The following is a 19,770-nucleotide window of genomic DNA, read 5'->3' as shown; positions in this document are numbered from 1 at the left end:
AGGAGGTGTTCATGGCTAAAACGAACACAACCATAAGAACCATAAATGGTAAAGGGTTAATTGTGTAACATATGCTTGTCTAGGAATACATCAAAGCTCAACAATTCAAAGATATAACATCTACCGATTGAGCTAATATATCCGACATATATTTACTACGGAAAGTCCAAGGGGAAACATACTTATCCAGATGCAATTAAATCTTGCTTGTACAGTACACATACTTGTCCGTTTCTTTGTCTTGGATTCATTCCTTATTCATGCGGGGGGTTGTTGGATTTTAAAAGGTGTGTATGGAAAATGAAGAGTTGCGACTTTTATGAAAAGTTGTGACTTTTATGAAAGTTTGGGACTTCTATGAAAGTTGTGACTTTTATGAAAAGTGCGACTTTTATGAAAAGTTGTGACTTTTATGGGATGTTGTGACTTTTATGAAAGGTCATAACCTTTTTCAAAGATTGTAATTTTTTCAAAAGTTTGTGACCATTTTAGTAATAAGAACTTTTTTGCACTACCCTTTGTTCTATACATTGAGGGATTTTTTCACATTTTATAAATATATAGAATATAGAATTTTCTGGACTTCTTCTACTACTACTAAATCTAGTATTCTAAGTGTACGTTGCTGCCGTTGAGTGACTCGCTGACAACAACGTTTTGGGTATCAATACACTGGTGATTGAGATCATTCTACCTTGGGAGGACATATTCCAAATCAAAACTCGGATACTCGAGGGGAATAATTTTCTTAAGGGGACACTGTGCATTTAGTGGGTTGGATCTTCTTTATGTTTTTCCAAATTTTGCTATGTGTTACAAATTTTATATTTGTTAATTAATTTCAGTTCTTCTATTCTTTTGTTCTTCACTGGTTCATTAAACTTTGGTAACTTCGTGTTTCTGCAAAGTTTATTGGATCAGTAAGATTCTTTAGACACATATTAACAACAATTCTTCTTTAAGAAAAATATTTTGTATATTTTTCTATTCTGTTTCTGATTCTAGTTTCGCTACTAGTTTTAATTTTCTAGTTGTGAAAATATTCTTAAACTTTGTTTTCTTACAAAGTTTTGTTCTAAGTATGTTAGGAATACAAGATGAACAACAGAATATGGGGTTAATCAAAATTGGTTTGGTCAATTTTATTTTCCTCGAATATCTTGCAACAATCCAAGTAAAATGAGGGAGTCGTTGACACCCAACTTTGACCCTCCCCGATGGTAATTAATTACCGAGTTCCTTAATTTTAAATGATTTAGAATAGCTAATTTTATTAAATTAGAATATTTTTTAAAGTTATTTTTAAATAGTTTTGTCGCTCTTTTATAGTTTTAGAATAATATATATATGTTTTATATAATTTGGTACATAATTAGTATAGTTTGTGAACATTACAAAACCGTCTCAAAAGATTTTGTTAAATATTTGGTTAATTAGTCCACTAATATAAGAGCTTATATTTCAATTTATTTAGTTTATAATTAAGTTAATATTTTATTTCATTTAAATTAAGAAACTCGTTAATTAATTAATGCTAATTTGTCTTATTTAAATTTTTGCCGAACTCACGAATTTTCATCCAATTTTGACCAAGTTTAAGTAGCTTGCCCGAATTCATAATCGCTCAAGTTATTTCCTGATTTCAGTTTAACTTATCTCAGCTTAAACCAAAATTTGGGCCATTCTTTTTTTTTTTTTTTTAAATACTAAATCGACCAATTCTCTTAAACTTTCCCATCCCACTTTCTTCCAAACCTTGGGACTAAATTTGGGTCTCTCCTCCAATTTTTTGCCGGCCCAACGCAGAAATAATTCTTCCCACTCCCAGTTAATCCCCAGACCCGACCCAGCCAGAAACCACGTGAAGTTCCCAGACGCGATTAAGCGGCGTCAAAAGGGGAAACCCAGAACCACAACAGTCCCAGCTGTAATGGACGCCTCCTACTTTCACGGCGATAGACGGTGCAATACAGGGAAAGCAGCAGTTGAAAAACGCATACAGCAACGCCCAGTATGCTCTTTGTCTTCTTCCTCCCGTGTCGCTTTCGTCCTCGCAGTCACAGTAGCAGAAGTGGCACACAGGAATCGTCCTTCAGACTGTGAGATGAAGCCACCTCGCTCATCAAGGACGCTCAATCGATCCCAATCGTCCATTCCCCTTTCCCGTTTCGGAAGGTTTCAAATTTCAGAGAAAGTTGTTCATCCTTTTTGGTGAATGGTTTTGGGAATTCAAATTGGAATTGGGCCCCCTTTCACCCGATTTTTATCCGTCCCCCCCCCCCCCCCCCCCCCACACACACACAAATCCAACCGTCCCCTATATAACGTCTTTTCCTTGTTCACTGAAAGGGGAGGGGATTTTTTTTTTGTAGACTTCAGTCGAACTTTTTGAGGCAGAAAGCTGAGAAAATAGTGAAAGAGTAGCGGGACAGTGAAAGAATTGTTTAAAGTTCATTATCCAGGAAAATCAAAAATAGTCTTTTAGTTTGATGTTCTTAAAGGGTTCTGGGATTCAAAGTCGATTCAGACATCTTGGTTCGTTGTTCGTGTCGGAGTTTGACGTTCACGAAATTATCCAATGGGTGTTGAAGTTCGCTATTTCCTTACTCGTTGCTGTCACAATATGCTGCCCCTCTAAAGGTAATATTCATTTCTCCTCAAGCATCCCTGGCCCTTAATGTGTTGTTCTTGAAAGAATGAAGCTGTTTACATGATAAAATGAGGGCTGGGGGTGGGGCTTATATCTTCTGACTCATCGTGTGCTGCAAATTAACAGTAGAATTTGTTTAATGAACCATTATTGTTGTTTATTTTCATTTTTGAGATGGCTTAATGCTCATCTGGAGCCTATATTGTTGCTTGTGTCTTCATGGAATTCACGGTTTGTTATGCTCGTCTCAAGTCCTTATTGTTTCGTCATTATTTGATCTTCTTTATTGGTATTCATGATCATGTTACATTAAGTATTCTGAGTGTATAAAAAAACATTACTACATTGTTGTTTTCATCTTTTCAAGCTTGCCTTAATTGACTTCTCCTTATATATCAGTATATAGATAGATTCGTGTCAAATATTAGATTTTTCTTATGATTAAAATTTTTTTCTTTGATATAAGACCCATGTTCTGATTTTTACGCACCTCTTCCTATTTTATATGTTAGATACTTCTCTGGTTAGTTGAAAAGGTTTGATTATACTCGTTGTCTTCATTATCAAAGAACTTGAGGTTGAATCTAGTGATCTTGTTTATTCTTTCTTTCTTTTAACATGCTCCCATAGTTTATTGATGGTCTGTGCAGTCTATCTCTAAGGTAAGTGATTCTAAAATGCGTTAGTCGCATTTCCTTGTCTGTATATACATATATATGCTTTAAAGATATGTTAAGTTTTTTTTTTGACATGATAAGAGTTGCATTGCATTTACAGTAATATCCTCTCAAGCTGTTAAGAATCATTTGTCATTTTTTATGCCATAAAAATACTTGTTCTGCATATGCTCATATCCAATACGTTAAAGTGATGACTGTTGCTACTGTGTTTAGTTTCTAGATACCACCAATCTGTCCTTTTAACGTCTCTTTGTGTTTCTAGACCACCCTTTGACTTAAATTTTAACTTCCTCAGGATGTTTAGTTTGGATTTTCTTTGCATCTTAGCACACCCTGATAGGACATACCTCTGTTGCTAAGCCTCTTCGTAATTAAGTTCTGTTTTAAAATAATAACAATAATAGTTATAGTTATATCATTTGGTTGTCTTATATTTTAACAAAACGGTAGCATGATTTTAAGCCCATAGCCACAACTTGCATGTTTGAGTTATTCAAAGTCCACATTCCAGTAGCTCGTTTTTGTCTAAATTGTTAATTGTTCATTATTGTCGATCAACAAATATGTATGCCTTTTATCCTATGTGATCACTGCCCCCTCCTCCCTAGCTTATTTTTGTTATTTGATGTCACCTTCATTTAACCTTATCTTGTCTTGTAAAGCTAGACTAAGTCCATTTGAAATTTTAAAGTATGTATGCACTACCTTCTCCGAGTCTTTGAAGGTTCCTTCTTCCCGCATTTCGTTGGGATGAGCCTTGTAGGCTCAGTTATATATTTTCTATCGAGTCAAGCCATAAAATGACGTACAAGTCTTGAGGATTAAAGGATCGAAAGGGGTCGAACAAATTGAAGGTATTGGGTCCAAAATTTTTATTTTTGAAAGTGTTGTATTTTGTTATTTTTAGGCCTAAGCATTTTAAAGTTCACTTATTATTATTTTGCTAGTTCTTAGGACAGGTACGATGGGCCTAAGGCTCAAAAGTGAAAATGGGTCCAAATATCTGTCAAGGCGGACGAAAACAGAATTTGGACCCAACTCGCTCTGTCTCCCTCTTATACTTTATTGCTTATATGTTTTGTTATTTTTGTAGTTGATCTTAGGGTTAAAAACTTGAATTCTCCGCAAGACGTTACTTTGTTTTAAACGATTCAACTAAATTGATAATAATTAAATGGATTTAAATAATAATAAATAAATTTTACGAGTTAAAAAAGAGCTCACTTAGATCGTAGGCTAATATTTCCTTTTAGCAAATTCCAATTAAATTTCTTAATTCAGATAAAGCTAAATTGGTAGCCAAATAAGTTAGTTGTCGGATAATTGCGAGTTAGTGAATATTTTAGGTGCCGTATAAACCTTCCTAAAATATAAATAAGATTTTCCGAACCCCTTTAAGGTTTTCAATCGATTTTCTGTTTAAATCTTTTGAAAACTAAAATTTTCTTGATTTTTCTCAAAAATTAAGTGGTGACTCTAAACAAGCTGAAAAACTTGAAACTTATAAAAATATTTTCTTTCCGTTAATAAAACATATAGGGTTGCTCAAAATTTCACAGAAACAAATAGATAGTTTAAACTAAGTTGAAGAAACAAGCATACACAAAGAACCACACTTTACCAGAACTTCTAAGAAAGCTTCTTCAATCATTATAGTAAAGAAAGGACTCTTTTCATTAATCAATAGACAGTCCTTCTCGCGCTCATCAAAACGTGCTTCCATCTTCTCCTTATGAAAAATATATTTCCACAACTTCTAAATCCTACATGATAGCTCATTTTGCGTTCAGAATCAACCAGGCCAAGGGGTCTTACTATTCATTAATAAGAACAATGCGATAACAACCTACTGTCATGCAATAAAAATGGGAGATTCTCTCATCATTTGGAAGTCGAAGAAACAAACAACATTCTCCAAGAGCTCAGCTGAAGCAGAATACAGAAGCTTAGGTTCTACTGTGGCAGAGATAGTTTGGATAGTTGGGCTAGTAAAGGAACTTGGTGTGTTACTCTTCCCGTCAAGGTGTCTAGTAATATCAAGGTTGCAATGCAAATAGTTGCAAATCCAGTGTACCATTAAAGGACTAAACATAGATTGTCATTTTTCATTGGAAAAAGGTTATTCAAGGAAATATTTAAACTAACTAGATTCCTAACTTGAGGGTTTAAAGTACCTAACTTGAGGGGGAGTATTGAAGGAGGAGTTACTTAAAGTCCTAAAGCGTCTATGTGTAATTAGATATAACTATAGGATTAACTTATCGGTTAGGAGTTTGTTAAATTAGTTAATAGTTAGTTAGGATTATAGTGGTCCAAACACCTATATAAGTTGTGCTGATTAGCTCATTTAAACAATGGATTCAATTCTAATGAATATAGAATACTCCGATTCTCAAGATCATCTTCTTCTTCTTTTACTTTTTCTTCTTCCTTTTCTAGTCTAATCATCAGGAGTTCACCTCAATTACTGTACTTCTTCAAACAATAACATCTTTTAAAGGTCTCATTTGTTTTTTTATTTTTAAATAGATCCATTAATTACTTGAATCACTAGACTAAATAACTAAAAAACTAATTTTCTCTTAATTCAGTAAACTACACATATTGGAAAAAATTCAAAGCCAAATAAATCATGCTTCAACAACAGTTTAATTTATTATGTTGTTTCGTATAAATCAAAAAGTAATAACTATGTCTCCCGCAATATTGATTTTTGAGGAAGAAAGCTGTGACTAGGAAATAAGTAAATCATAAGCTCTGATATCACTGAAAAAAATAATCAATTGAGAACACACAATTCTCCTAGGATTCATTTTATTTCTTTTACTAGCTGACAATATAATCACATGCTATCAAACACAAACTATTAATATCAATGAAAGAAAAAACAATTAAATATTTCTTATCGAATCAATGTGTTTATGAAACCATGATCCTTTTCACTTTTCACATAACGACTATTGACATTAATTTTTCATTATCACATTTTTATAAATCTTATGTATTAAGGGTTAAGAGCAACTAAAAATAGAAGAAATATTAAAGTAGAAAATAACAAAGAAAGAAAAATTAATATTATCTAAAAACAACAAGCAAAACTTTTCATCAGGTCATAATTGAAACTATCTTTTCCACCATTCAAGTAGCACAACTTTCCGTTGCATTGTCCAGGAAAATATTTAATTTTTTATTCCTTTTATAATGAGTCAATATTAGTATTGCAATGGTTCTCTAGGTAATTTTTGTTCTTGTTTCTTTTATTCATCATTGCATTTTTATGGTGACCTCAAGTCATTTATGACATGTAAAGACTATCAGGTCAGTCACCTAGTTAGTATTGTGTTTGGTTCTTATGTGAATTTCTATGTTCAGGAGCTTTTGAAACTTGAATAATCATTTTCGATCAAAAAGTCAGAAAGATGACCTCATAATCCAATTCTGACAATTTCATTTACTCCAAAAGGGTGATTTTAGGCCAGTAACATGTTTGGCACGGCTAACAAGGCTTTTGATGCGAGTTTGTACAATTAGGCGTTTTAACTTATAAGTTAAGGCCTAAAATTTGACATTGGTCAACATTCTTCGTAAATGTGCTCGGATGAGAACTCCATTAGTTTGGTTAGATCTAGAATATCAAATTTTCTCTTGAACGACCCTTTATGTGAATCTCGAGGATCTCGGGCTAATTTTGAGTCCCAATGTAGATGTTGGCTTAAATGGCGTTTTGATTTGGGGCCACTTTTTGTCGATATGATCTCACATTATTTTACCATCAAGTACAAAATATCAAATTTGGTAGGGTAGCATATCTCGTTTGTATATACGAGATTCTGAACGAATTTGAAATGCCTGTCAGAGATTTTAAAGTTGCCAAAAATGGCTGACATGCATCCATTGGTGCAAGCCAAGTCTTCAGTTTCTCAAGTTGTGGTTTGTGTTTGCATAGACCATGAGATTTGGTCACAAACTTTGCGGGGTCCAGGCCACGTTTGAAAAGGGTTAGGTTTTGGCCTTCGCTTTCGGAGGGACTGGACCTCATTCGCAGGACCTTAACTTCTCTTGCCTTCGCATTCAAAGGACTCTTTCCACATTTGTAAAGGTTAAACTTCTCGTTCTTTTGCATTTGCGGCACCTCTAAGTTGCATTAGAAAAGAGCAAAACTCAAGGCACCTTTAAGTACCAACTTCCATCAACAATTGTACTATCAATTTGACTCCATTTTCTGTGGTTTGAAGTTTTGTAATCATGAACTATTGGGGATATGTATGTGGATGGTTGGAACTATTGAAGGCTCTCTATTCGAGGTAAATTCGAGTTATTGTATGCTGCCATGACTTGTTTTTGTTCTCTAAATTTTGAATTGTTGTATGTTGGTTGTCTTGCTTCTCTAAGCCTCGAATTGTATTCCATTTTGGAACACAAATTCAAGGTAATATTTTAGACATTTTGACAAAGTCAAATAGTAAATTCGGATTCGAGTCCCATGATTCCCATTTGATTCAAAAGTTGGCCCATTTTTATTCATGTGTCTTTGGTGTTTAAATAACCGTATTGATGTTGTGATCTTATTTTTTATAGCGTGAGAACATTCTGAGGCTGTTCCCAAGGGAAAGGCTCCGACATTGTGATTTAGAGTGTGCAAGATCAACCTAAAGGTAGACTACGAATTCCATTCTCTTAGATTGAAGTTGAATGTTTAATTACATGTTGATTAAAGGGAATTGGGGGCGCGTAACTAGTTTTTCTTATTTACTTTTCTTGATAGCATGTTTTAGGGCTTGACTAGCTCTATTTTAGGTTTAGTATCGTGCTTGTCAGGGATTATTTATTTAGTTCTATTTTAGTGAATTGACTTGGATTTTGTTATTATGGTATAATTAAGTATGCTTGGCCTAATTCCGTGACTAGACTAGATTTTGCCTTAGACTAGCAATATTTGTGGTATTTAGGACTTTTACTCCTCCGGCGTCATTTTAAACAGTTTAACTCATTATAAACTGAAGCAGCGGACTTAAGTCTAATAAAATGAGCCTTAGTTTAGGCGTTGATTCAGTTTTTTCAAAGTTTCTATTAACTCTTCCTATTTCTATGACCCATTGCCATACTTGAGGTTTTATGCTTTGTTGGGTGACTCAAGATTGGAGTCGTGCAAGCCGAGAGTCTTTTATCGATTCCTCGAGTTAAATGTTGTTCCACTGTAGTTTGGGTTATAGATGATACATGATACTTCGATGTTCTTATTGGTTCCCACATGTTTACTCTTTCTTATTAGGCTAGTGCCCTTGGGAGCTTACTATCTGCTAGGCGATGGTCTTATTGGTACCCTGAGATTAGTCTTGCTAGCTAGTTCATAGCCCCTGTGAAACTATTATCTTGTTGGGAGATGCTCTTATCGGGGCCTTCGAGTTACGCTTCTAGCTGGACTGATGCCCGTGGGAGTGTATTTTCTAGTTAGCCAAACCTAGGGTTTATTTTTTCTAGTTGGGCTGGTGCCCTGGGAGTTTATTGTTTAGATGGGGCGAACCCATTATTGAGTACTTATGGCTTGAGGTGGTTACTTGGGGATTGATTTCCGGATTACATCTAATGGATCTAGATTCACTTTACTTCGCTCTTGTAGTTTAGCTATTTTGTGTACATGTCAAATTTATGGAGGTTCATTAAAATTTTACTTAAACCTGCGTACGAGTGTACCTTTTGGGCTTATGGGTCCCAATTAGGTTTAATTTAGCTATATTTAGTTTTTATTTCTTGTACCCTTGTGTGTGTTTTTCTTTAAATTCTACTTTGACCTTTATTGGTGTCTAGATTCCATCTTTTCATTTTTTTCTACCATCGATACTTACTCAATTAAACTATGATGCCTACTGGATACTTTTTCTTTGGTACTTATACTACGTATGCATGATTTCGTGCCTACAACAACTTTTGGATCAGAGGTTAAAGTGAGTAGTTCGTGTCTGGACTTGCCTTTATATTTAATATTTTTAAAAATTTCCATTCTTTTGGAAAATAAAATATTGTATTTTTCTATTTTTAAATCAATATATAGTTATACTTGCTAAAGGTTGAAATTCTAATTTACTTCAACCTCAAAAGAAATGGTCTCTTCACTAACTTTAAATTTCCGACACTAACTTCAGATTTACTCCTTTATTTATTAATCTCTAACTAGTTATCATTCCTATAGGACAAAGATTTCTTTCTAAATGATATCCGAGGATAAAGACAATTCCCGTGAAACTCTTTCATTTCATAGAAATTCATTCTTATTTTTACAAAACAAATAGATATGTGATAAATAAGGACTTAAATAAATTTTTGGAAGTTCAAATTACCTGTTGCCGGCGACCAACAATGTTGCAACGTCCTTCTGCTGCTGCAACACTGGCGTGGCGCCGCGGTCGATCAAGGGCATGGGTGTGCGCTGGTGCGGGAGGTAGGGTTGAGAGAAAAGGGAAATTAATCATCATTTCTTTTTTAAAACAAGTGATAATTTACCGACCACGGGATGTCAATATCTTTTAATATAATTATCTATATTTACAAATATTTAATAAATACTGATATCATGAAGTCGATTAGATTTAAATTAATTAACACCGACCTCAAGAGGTTAATTAACACCGACCTCAAGAGGCTAGTATATTTAATATTATTAACATCGGGATTTATTAAATATTTGTAAATGTAGATAATTATATTAAAAGATATTGACATCCCGTGGTTGGTAAATTATCACTTGTTTTAGAAAAGAAATGATGATTAATTTCCCTTTTCTCTCAACCCTACCTCCCTAACCAGTGCACACCCATGCCCTTGATCGACCCCGACGCCACTCCAGTGCTGCTACAGGAGCAGGACGTTGCAACACTGCTTGTCCCCGGCGACAAGTAATTTTAACTTTCCAACATTCATTTTTAGTCCTTATTTACCACATATCAATTTGCTTCGTAAGACTAAGAATGAACTTCTATGAAATGAAACAGTTTCTCGTGAACTTTCTTGATTCGCGGATATCATTTATAAAGAAATCTTTGTCCTATGGGTTAATAACTAGTTAGAGATTAACAAATAAAAGTGGAAATTTGAACTTCGTGTCGGAAATTTAAAGTTAGTGAAGAAACCATTTTTTTTGAGGAAGAAGTGCATTAGAATTACCAATTTTAGAAAGTATAATTATATATAGATTTAAAAATAGAAAAATACTATATTTTTTTCCCAAAAGAATGGAAAATTTTCAAAAATATTAAATATAAAGGCAAGTCCAGACACGAAGTGCTCACTTTAATCTCTGATCCCAAAATTGTTGTAGGTACGAAATACATGCATAGTGTAGTATAAGTACCAAAGTAAAAGTACCAGTAGGCATCATAGTTTAATTGAGCAAAGATGGTAGAAAAACATGAAAAGATAGAATCTAGACACCAATAAAGGTCAAAGTGATATTTAAAGAAAAATACATAAGGGCACAAGAAATAAAGACTAAATACAACTAAACTATAAGAGCGAATTAAAGTGATTCTAGATCCATTAAATGTAATCCGTACATCAATCCCCAAGTAACCACCTCAAACTACAAGTACACAATAATGGGTTACTGCAGGGGCACCAGCCCAACTAGAAAAAGTAAACCCTAGGGCTGGCTAACCAGAAAATATACTCCCACGAGCATCAGCCCATTAATGAAGAGTAACTTGGAGGCACCGATAAGTGCATCACCCAACAAGATAATAAAATCACAAGGGCTCTCACCTAGCTTACAATACTAAACTCAGTGTACCAAAAAGACCATCGCCTAGAAGATAGTATGCTCCTAAGGGCACTAGCTTACTTACCAAGAGTAAAGATGTGGGAACCAATAAGAACATCGAAGTATCATGTATCATCTATAACCCAAACTACAGTGGAACAATATTTAACCCAAGGAATTAATAAAAGGCTCTCGTCGTGCATGACTCCAATCTTGAGTCACCCAACAAAGCATAAAACCTCTACTATCGCAATGGGCCGTAAAAATAGGAAGAGTGAATAGAAAATTTGAAAAACTGAATCAACGCTTAAAATAAGGCTCATTTTATTAGACTTAAGTTTGCAACTTCAGTTTATAATGAGTTAAACTGTCTAAAACGATGTTGGAGAAGTAAAAGTCCTAAATATTGCAAGTATCGCTGGTCTAAGGCAAAAACTAGTCTAGTCCTAGAATAAGGCCAAGCATACTTAATTATACCATAATAACATCCAAGTCAACTCACTAAAATAGAAGCTAAACACATAAACCCCGACTAGTGTGGTGCTACACCTAAAATAGAGCTACTCAAGTCCTAAAACATGCTATCAAGAAAAGTAAATAAGAAAGACTAGGTATACGCCCCCAATTCCCTCTAATCAACATGTAATTACACATTCAACCTCAATTAAAGAGAATGGAATTTATAGTCTACCTTTAGGTCGGTCTTGTGTGTTCTAAATCACATTGTCAGAGCCTTTCCCTTGGGAACGACCTCAGAATGTTCTCATGCTATTAAAAAATAAGATCACAACATCAATATGGTTAGTTAAACACCAAAGAAACATAAATGAAAATGGGCCAACTTTTGAATCAAATGGGAATCATGGGACCTGAATCCGAATTCCCTGTTTGACTTTGTCACAATGCCTAAAATATTACGTTGAATTTGTGTTCCAAAATGGAACACAATTCGAGGATCAGAGCAGCAAGACAACCAAAATACAGAAACTCAAAATTTAGAGCAAAAAATAAGTCATGTTAGCCAACAATAACTCGAATTTACCTCGAATGGAGACCCTACAATAGTTCCAACCATCCACACACATATCCCCAACAGTTCATGATTATAAGACTTAAAACCACCGAAAATGGAGTCAAATTGATAGTATAATTGCTGATGGATGTTGGTACTTAAAGGTGCCTTGCGTTTTGCTCTTTTCTAATGCAACTTAGAGGTGTCACAAATGCAAAGACCAAGAATTTTAACCTTTGGAAATGTGGAAAGAGTCCTTTGAACGCGAAGGCAAAAGAAGCTAAGGGACTTCGAATGCGGTTGGGTTCTTGCGAAAGCGAAGGCCAGAGCCTAACCCTTTTCAAATGTGGCCTGGACCCCGCAAAGGCGGTGACCAAATCTCGCGGTCTCTTCAAACACGGCCCACAACTTTATCAAGTGGAAACCAAAATTGGCTTGCACCAACGCATGCATGTCAGCTAGTTTGGCAACTTGAAAAACTCTAAAAGGGTATTTCAAATTCGTTCAGAATCTCGTATATACAAATGAGATATGCTACTCTACAAAATTTGATATTTTGACTTAATGGTACGATAAAAATTTTCATGCGAGATCATATCGACAAAAAGTGGCCACAAATCAAAACTTCATTTAAGCTAACGTCGGAGAACAAATAAGTCCTATAGACAACAAGTATTGCATGTCTAAGGCAAAAACTAGTCAATTCATAAATTAAGGCCAATCATGCTTAATTATACAATAATAACAACATCCAAGTCAACTCACAAAATAGAACTAACCACAAAATCCCATACTAGCATGGTACTACGCCCAAAATAGAAACAGTCAAGTCCTATAACATGGTATAAAGAAAAGGAAATAAGAAAAAGTAGCTACCGGCCCCCAATAAACTCTAATCAACATGTAATTGCACATTCAACCTCAACCTAAGAGAAGGGAAGTCATAATCAACCTTTAGGCTGATCTCGGGTTCTCTAAAATCACAATGTCAGAGCCTTTCCCTTGTGAACGACTTCAGTGTTGTCACACTACCAAAAATAGGATCACAATGCCAATACAGTCATTTCAACACCAAATACATATGAATGAAAATAGGAAATTTTGAATCAAATGGGAATCATGTGTGTTCCACAATGGAACACAATAGGGAGCAGTCAAGAGAGCCAACATACAACAATTCAAAATTTACAACACAAAAACAAGTCATGACAGCCTACAATAACTCGAATTTACCTCAAACTGAGATCCTGCAATAATTTTCAATTATCGACTTACAAAAACTTCTATTTAACCATCATTAATAACAAAGTACACGTTGTTGGATAAAATTACCTCTCTATGATAGTCGTACTCAAAAATTAATTGAGTAATACTCCCTACTTCCCATTTTATATAAGGTAGTTTGACTCGACAAAGAGTTTAAGAAAGAAAGGAAGACTTTTTAAACTTGTGGTCCAAAATGAATGATAGAAATTTGAGTGGCTGTAAATAATTTCATTAAGGGTAAAATAGACATTTTATAGTTAAATAATTACTTAATATAGAAGTATGTCATTCTTTTTGGGACGGACTAAAAAGGAAAGTAAGTCATATAAGTTGAATCAATAGGGAGAAATATTTTGTAAAAGATCTATTACATATTAGGATAAAATATTGAAATATATTGGTAATCCTTATTAGTGTCATGCACATATTGGATTTCAAGTATGCATATTTAAGACAAAATTTGTACTTAAATGATCTACATCATGTATGTTCATAACCTCAAGAGGAAAGACTATTGGCCACATTTTTTAAATGGGTTATTTTTTTATTATTTTGTGGATTAGATTTGTTTACAAAATTCAGTGAATTAAGAATTAATACTACTAAAGAAATGTCACTTTCTCCAATATTTAAACTTTAAATTTATTTTAAAATATTTCAATGATATCTGGTCATTTTGATATAAAAAATGTAAGTAACTCTTTGACAATATATTCAATAATAATTACTTACTAAAAAACTTTAACTTGGTAATTTTTACTGTATTTTATAACATTGTATACTATAGATAAAATACATACGTGCAACGCACGTGCTGTGAAACTAACTAGAAAATAAACTCCCACGGGCATCAGCCCAACTAAGAAGAGTAACTTGGAGGCACCGATAAGAGTATAACCCAAAAAGATAATAAAACCATAGGGGCGCTGACCTAGCTAGCAAGACTAAACTCAAGTTACCAATAAGACCATCGCCTAGCAGATAGTAAGATCCAAAGGGCACTAGCCCAGTTAGCAAGAGTAAACATGTGGGAACCAATAAGAACATCAAAGTATCATGTATCATACATAACCCAAACTACAGTGGAACAACATTTAACCCAAGAAATTGATAAAAGGCTCTCGTCGTGCACGACTCTAATCTTGAGTCACCCAACAAAGTATAAAACCTCTATCGCAATGGGCCGTAAAGAAGAGTTAATAGAAAATTTGAAAAACTGAATCAACGCTTAAAATAAGGCTCATTCTATTTGACTTAAGTTTGCAACTTCAGTTTATAATGAGTTAAACTGTCTAAAACGATGTTGGAGAAGTAAAAGTCCTAAATATTGCAAGTATCGCTAGTCTAAGGCAAAAACTAGTCTAGTCATAGAATAAGGCCAAGCATACTTAATTATACCGTAAAAACAACATCCAAGTCAACTCACTAAAATAAAACTAAACACATAATCCCCGACTAGTGTGGTGCTACACCTAAAATAGAGCTACTCAAGTCCTAATACATGATATCAATAAAAGTAAATAAGAAAGACTAGGTACACGCCCTCAATTCCATCAAATCAACATGTAATTACACATTCAACCTCAATCTAAGAGAATGGAATTCGTAGTCTACCTTTAGCTCGATCTTGTGTGCTCTAAATCACAATGTCGGAGCCTTTCCCTTGAGAACAACCTCAAAATGTTTTCACTATATATAACAAAATTTTCTGACAAAGTTGTGTCCCCGGATACCCCTTAGGCCTTCCTAGATCCGCGCCTGCGCTTTCGGATGATGAGTCACAAGGAGTTTACACCTTCTCGGTGATAACTACAAAACTCTCTTTAAGCCTCCAATTAAAACTTTTACAAGTTTCTGTTTATTAAGAGTTATCCGAATAAGGCATATTCCCATTCATATCGTCATACCAAGACTTGCAAGCCATTGGAACCATGTCATTTTCATAGTTAGCCATTTAAAACTCTTAACCCGTCCTTTAAAAACCAGAGACTAATTTATGTTAAAATTTCCATTCAATGCCAACACCCAAGTCTTTCCAAGTTATAAAACTACATATAAAATGTAAAATCATTAACATTTAACCACGATGGAAAATTAGCCTTTGTTCATTATTTAAACCAAAGCTTTTGAAAGACTAAAAAAATTCTCAAATCCATTATTATAGGCAAAACCCTTTTCAAATCATATGACGAAATTTAGTAATTCAAAACCAACAATCTAATTCTGAAATCATATTAAAGTAATTTGTCATAATTAACAACATAGGAGCATTTGTAATCAATTTTAATGAAATCATCTTTCAACCCTTACCTTGTTCATTATATAGAAAAAAGGAATAATAAAATATAATATGAATCTTGTATAAGTAGTTTGAAGTTAGGAGTGTTTAAACACACCTTTTGATGAAGAACTGAAGAACGAGACCTTGAGAATTAACCTTACATATTGCTTCTTGAAGTGTTGTGGAAGAGGAGGAGAAGCATTTTTCGTAACTTATAAAATCTCCTAGAATATTACTTTCGGAGGAACTTGATAGTCATGGATTAGGGTTATGGTTTGAGGAAAGGACTAAAACACCCTTTCTAAAATATGAAAGAAAGAGAAGACTTAAACAATTTCAGAGCATGTGTGCAATGGTGCAGCTTGAGCCTACATTGTGAGGCTTTTTGAGTTACATTAATTTTTCGATGTGGCCGGATGACTGATTTCTATTTCACGCGGCGGATCACACAAAATCTGTGGTGCTTAATAAAATGAGCATTACTTTTAGAATATAACTTAGATGGTCGAAGCTGTTGGAACAAAGACTTCACGACCTTTAATTTTAGTTGTATTAGGCCACAAAATCTTAATACTCAAGGAATACCTTATGATCTTAGTTCACATCGAAAGATCTTCCCAAAGAAAGAAAATATTTTAAATACCGATCCAACATTAAAAATTATAGGATTTAGAGTCTATATGCATTTAAAGAATGACAAAGGTCATAGTTTCAAAATTTGGGGCGTTGCAATTTTCATCCCTAGTTTATCAAGTTCAATACCCTGATAAGGTATAAATCTCATCTTCAAATTATCTCAGAGGTTCGACATGGTGAACTCACGTGGTGAATGTTGATTATAAAAAACTTTCCAATTTAGTAAAACTCAATAGTATTTTTATCTAAGTATGATTTATGGTATAAGGCCACCAATCATAAATAGTTTTGATATAGATATTTAGTTAGACAACATTCAATTCAGTTATTAGTTCCTTGATTCATATTTTTAGTTTTAATTCACAAGTAATGATTCAAAGGTCTTTTTTGAATTTTTTTGGAAACTTATCATATCCCCCTTTTAGTTGGCCAAATCATGTTTGATAATATTTTGGGAATTGATTTAAACAGGATCGTAAAGTTGAGAGTTTTGATAGTTTGGAATTCAAACATTTGAAGTTTTGAGTCTGGTAACGAAATTTTGTTAGTTCCTTCTGCTCCGAATGTAACTTTTGAGTTATTAGGACTATTGACTTAGGTCGAGGTATTTAGATGGGGGTTTCTTGTATATTTTTTTTTAATTTTGAAAGTTGAAAAATAAGATATTTGAGCATAGCTAGTATTTGGTGATTGCAATCTCGCAATGGCATTTCGACAATTCTGTTGGCTCTAAAATGCGATTTTTGGTCTTGATGAATGATTGGTTTGGGTCCCATGGTTTTTTGTTTGATTTTGAGCCATTGGACGAGATGAAGAGAAAGTTAAGATTAAAGTTTTACTTTAGCTAATGTTTGAGGTTAAAAAGCTCATTTTCAAGTTTTGATGATTTCACTAGGTTAAAATGATGATCTTTGGTCTAGTTGAAGGTTTGGTTAAGTTTCCGAAGCTTTTGGATGAGTTTCTTATCTTTCTTTAGAAATTAATATATTTAAGTTAAAGTTGAATTTGGTGATTATTGTATTAAGATGACCATGTTTTGTTATTTTGATGATTTCATTGAGTCCGAAATATCATTTCCAATCTTATAACATATTTGGTTTGTGTTTAGGAGGTTCCAAATGAGTTTCTAGTGACTTTCTAAGCTTTTTGAGTGCTTTGACGTTGTTTCAACAATTTGTTCAACTATAAGGTTTGTTATTAGTTTTAGCGATCAAAACACTATTCTGAAACTTCTAAAATTTTGAGCATGAATTATAGTATTGATCAGCGGTGTTTGGTGCATTTTTACTATGTCGGGATTAGACTTTTATCATGATACATGAAAGAATTATTTATAGAGCATAAATGATATTTGACTAGGTAAACGAGCACAGACTTGAATTCAGAATTATCGAGCAGGGCCGTGTAATTATTTAATACATTTAGAAAATAGAATTATGTCATTTCTTTATGGTGTAAATATTGATGTTCTGGTATTTAAAATTTCAGACTATGTTCATTTGGTATTTTGAGCACATTAGGAGTTCTAGAGCTTGGAATAGAGTGATTCTTGTGACGTTCTTCTTGATATAATATGGAGGTTGGTAAGCAATTTTCATTTTGGCATTATCTCATGATTTCTGCATATGGTTTTCTTTCCTTATTGGTGTATTTCTTAGGGGGAAATTGGAGTTCATTGATTTAGACTTTTTTTTTTAATTGAAAAGTGTATAATTAAGATCCTTATGTTTATAGGTAAATTGATCTTGGCATAAGTTGTTGATTCATAAATTAGTTTTATCATATTGACCGCGTATAAACTTGAGAATTTGAGTTGTTTTTTTTATGGGTAAAGTTAAAGTTTGATAAGTTGAGGATTTCAAGGTACGTCGATTTTAACTTTGTTTTTGATGAAATTACATATTTGAACTTTCCTAAGCATGAGTAATCTATCTTTAAATCTATTTTTCGTATTCGAGCCGGGGTTCCAGACCCGAGTATTAGGGCTTTTCTCATGACTTTGTGTAAGTAAATTAGAGTTTGGAGCATAATGCTAAATTTTTTTCGTTACAATGTCATTTTCCAGTTTCAAAATATTTGGGTTATATCATTTTCTATTATTTTACCTTTAGCCTTGGGGATCGATTTTTGGGTCGTTTCTAACCTAGTTTTCAATAACAACTTTACAGATGTTGTTGTTCAAGATTTTTATTGAGATAATATATTTGATTAGATTTGGTAGATTTGGAGACTTATCATAAAGGGAAGGCCCAAGTACCAAATTGATTTCACTCTCTTTTAAGGCAAGTGGACCTTTTGAATCTTTGTTAAGTGTATTGGGCCTTTTACGTCATTATGTAATTTTGAGTAATTAAAACTGATGAAGGGTTTGGTATATTTTTTGTCTTGTAAATGGTCAATAAGTGTTGTAACTATAACTAGGGGTAAAATAAAAACGTTGTTGGTTTGTGGTATAGATTGTGCCTTGAATACTTGAATAACTCTATTAATTCACCTTGATGAAGTGCCTTGATTATTTGTGGTTAGATGTTGGTGGTGTAATTTCATTAAAAAAAAACTCCTAAATTACTACATCATGGATTATATTGTGTTGTGCTATGAGAATAGGGATCGATTATTCATAGATCTTCAAATTTTTTCGAAGGAAAGAATAAACCAAATAAAGAGAAATATTATATTTTCCTTTTAGTAGAAGTTCAAGAATTTATGGTAATACTTTGATTTTTCTTTAAGAAAAAAATAAGCTTGAAATAATAAGGAAAAAAAATCAGTTCAATACCATAACAAATCTCCCTCTTTGACTGAATTATCTTGAAAAAACTTGATCTACTTTCCTCACATGTATGATAATCTTCGTTCTTTCACATAGTCTTTATCACTGTTGTTTTTCATGGTTAAGATAAAGTTTAAAATATATGGCTTAAAAATGGTTTTAAAATATTTTATTTTTATTTTCAAAGATGCACCAACATGAATGTTTAAAATACGATAAATCTTCTTTATCAGCAAACTAGTTTGAAACCACATTAGATCAATGAACATATGCTCTAATACACTTGTTGAGTTATGAAAGGTGAATTGTGCATCATGCGGAAACTTACAATTGCATATCATATCATTGATAAATCAGACGACAAAAATTTATATAGAAAACATAATATCATTGATAAAAACTAATATAAATGAAAAATATTAAAATTATTGAGAGAACAAATCCCCCTATAAACAAAACTCCTAGATGACTACATTGTAAATTCTATTGCGTTGTGCTATGAGAACAGGAAAATTTAATTTATACATCTTTAAAAAGTAAAGAATATATTTTCCTTTCAGTAGAAGTTCAACCATTTGTGATAATACTTTGAGTTCTCTTGAAGGAAAAAAATAAACTTAAAATAAGAAACAAAATCAATGCAAAACCCAATATGCCAGACCAGACAATAATGATTCTGAGTTTGGTCATTCCCAAAAGGTAGATTCAAGGGTAACAAT

At 33.3% G+C, this 19,770-nt stretch overlaps 1 long non-coding RNA gene across 1 annotated transcript; it reads left to right on the top strand.

The window, feature by feature from the left end:
• The first annotated feature begins 1,896 nt into the window (after window positions 1-1,896).
• LOC138348601 (uncharacterized) lies at window positions 1,897-18,803 on the top strand. The gene is made up of 3 exons (XR_011221363.1): window positions 1,897-2,640; window positions 17,767-17,857; window positions 18,447-18,803. It is a non-coding gene; the product is annotated as an uncharacterized lncRNA (long non-coding RNA).
• The last annotated feature ends 967 nt before the right edge of the window (window positions 18,804-19,770 follow it).

The sequence above is a fragment of the Solanum lycopersicum genome, chromosome 5 (genome assembly GCF_036512215.1).
Source record: "Solanum lycopersicum chromosome 5, SLM_r2.1".
Lineage (NCBI taxonomy): Eukaryota > Viridiplantae > Streptophyta > Magnoliopsida > Solanales > Solanaceae > Solanum > Solanum lycopersicum.
The sequence above is the reverse complement of the archived record's forward strand: the minus strand, read 5'-3'. Positions and strand labels throughout refer to the sequence as shown.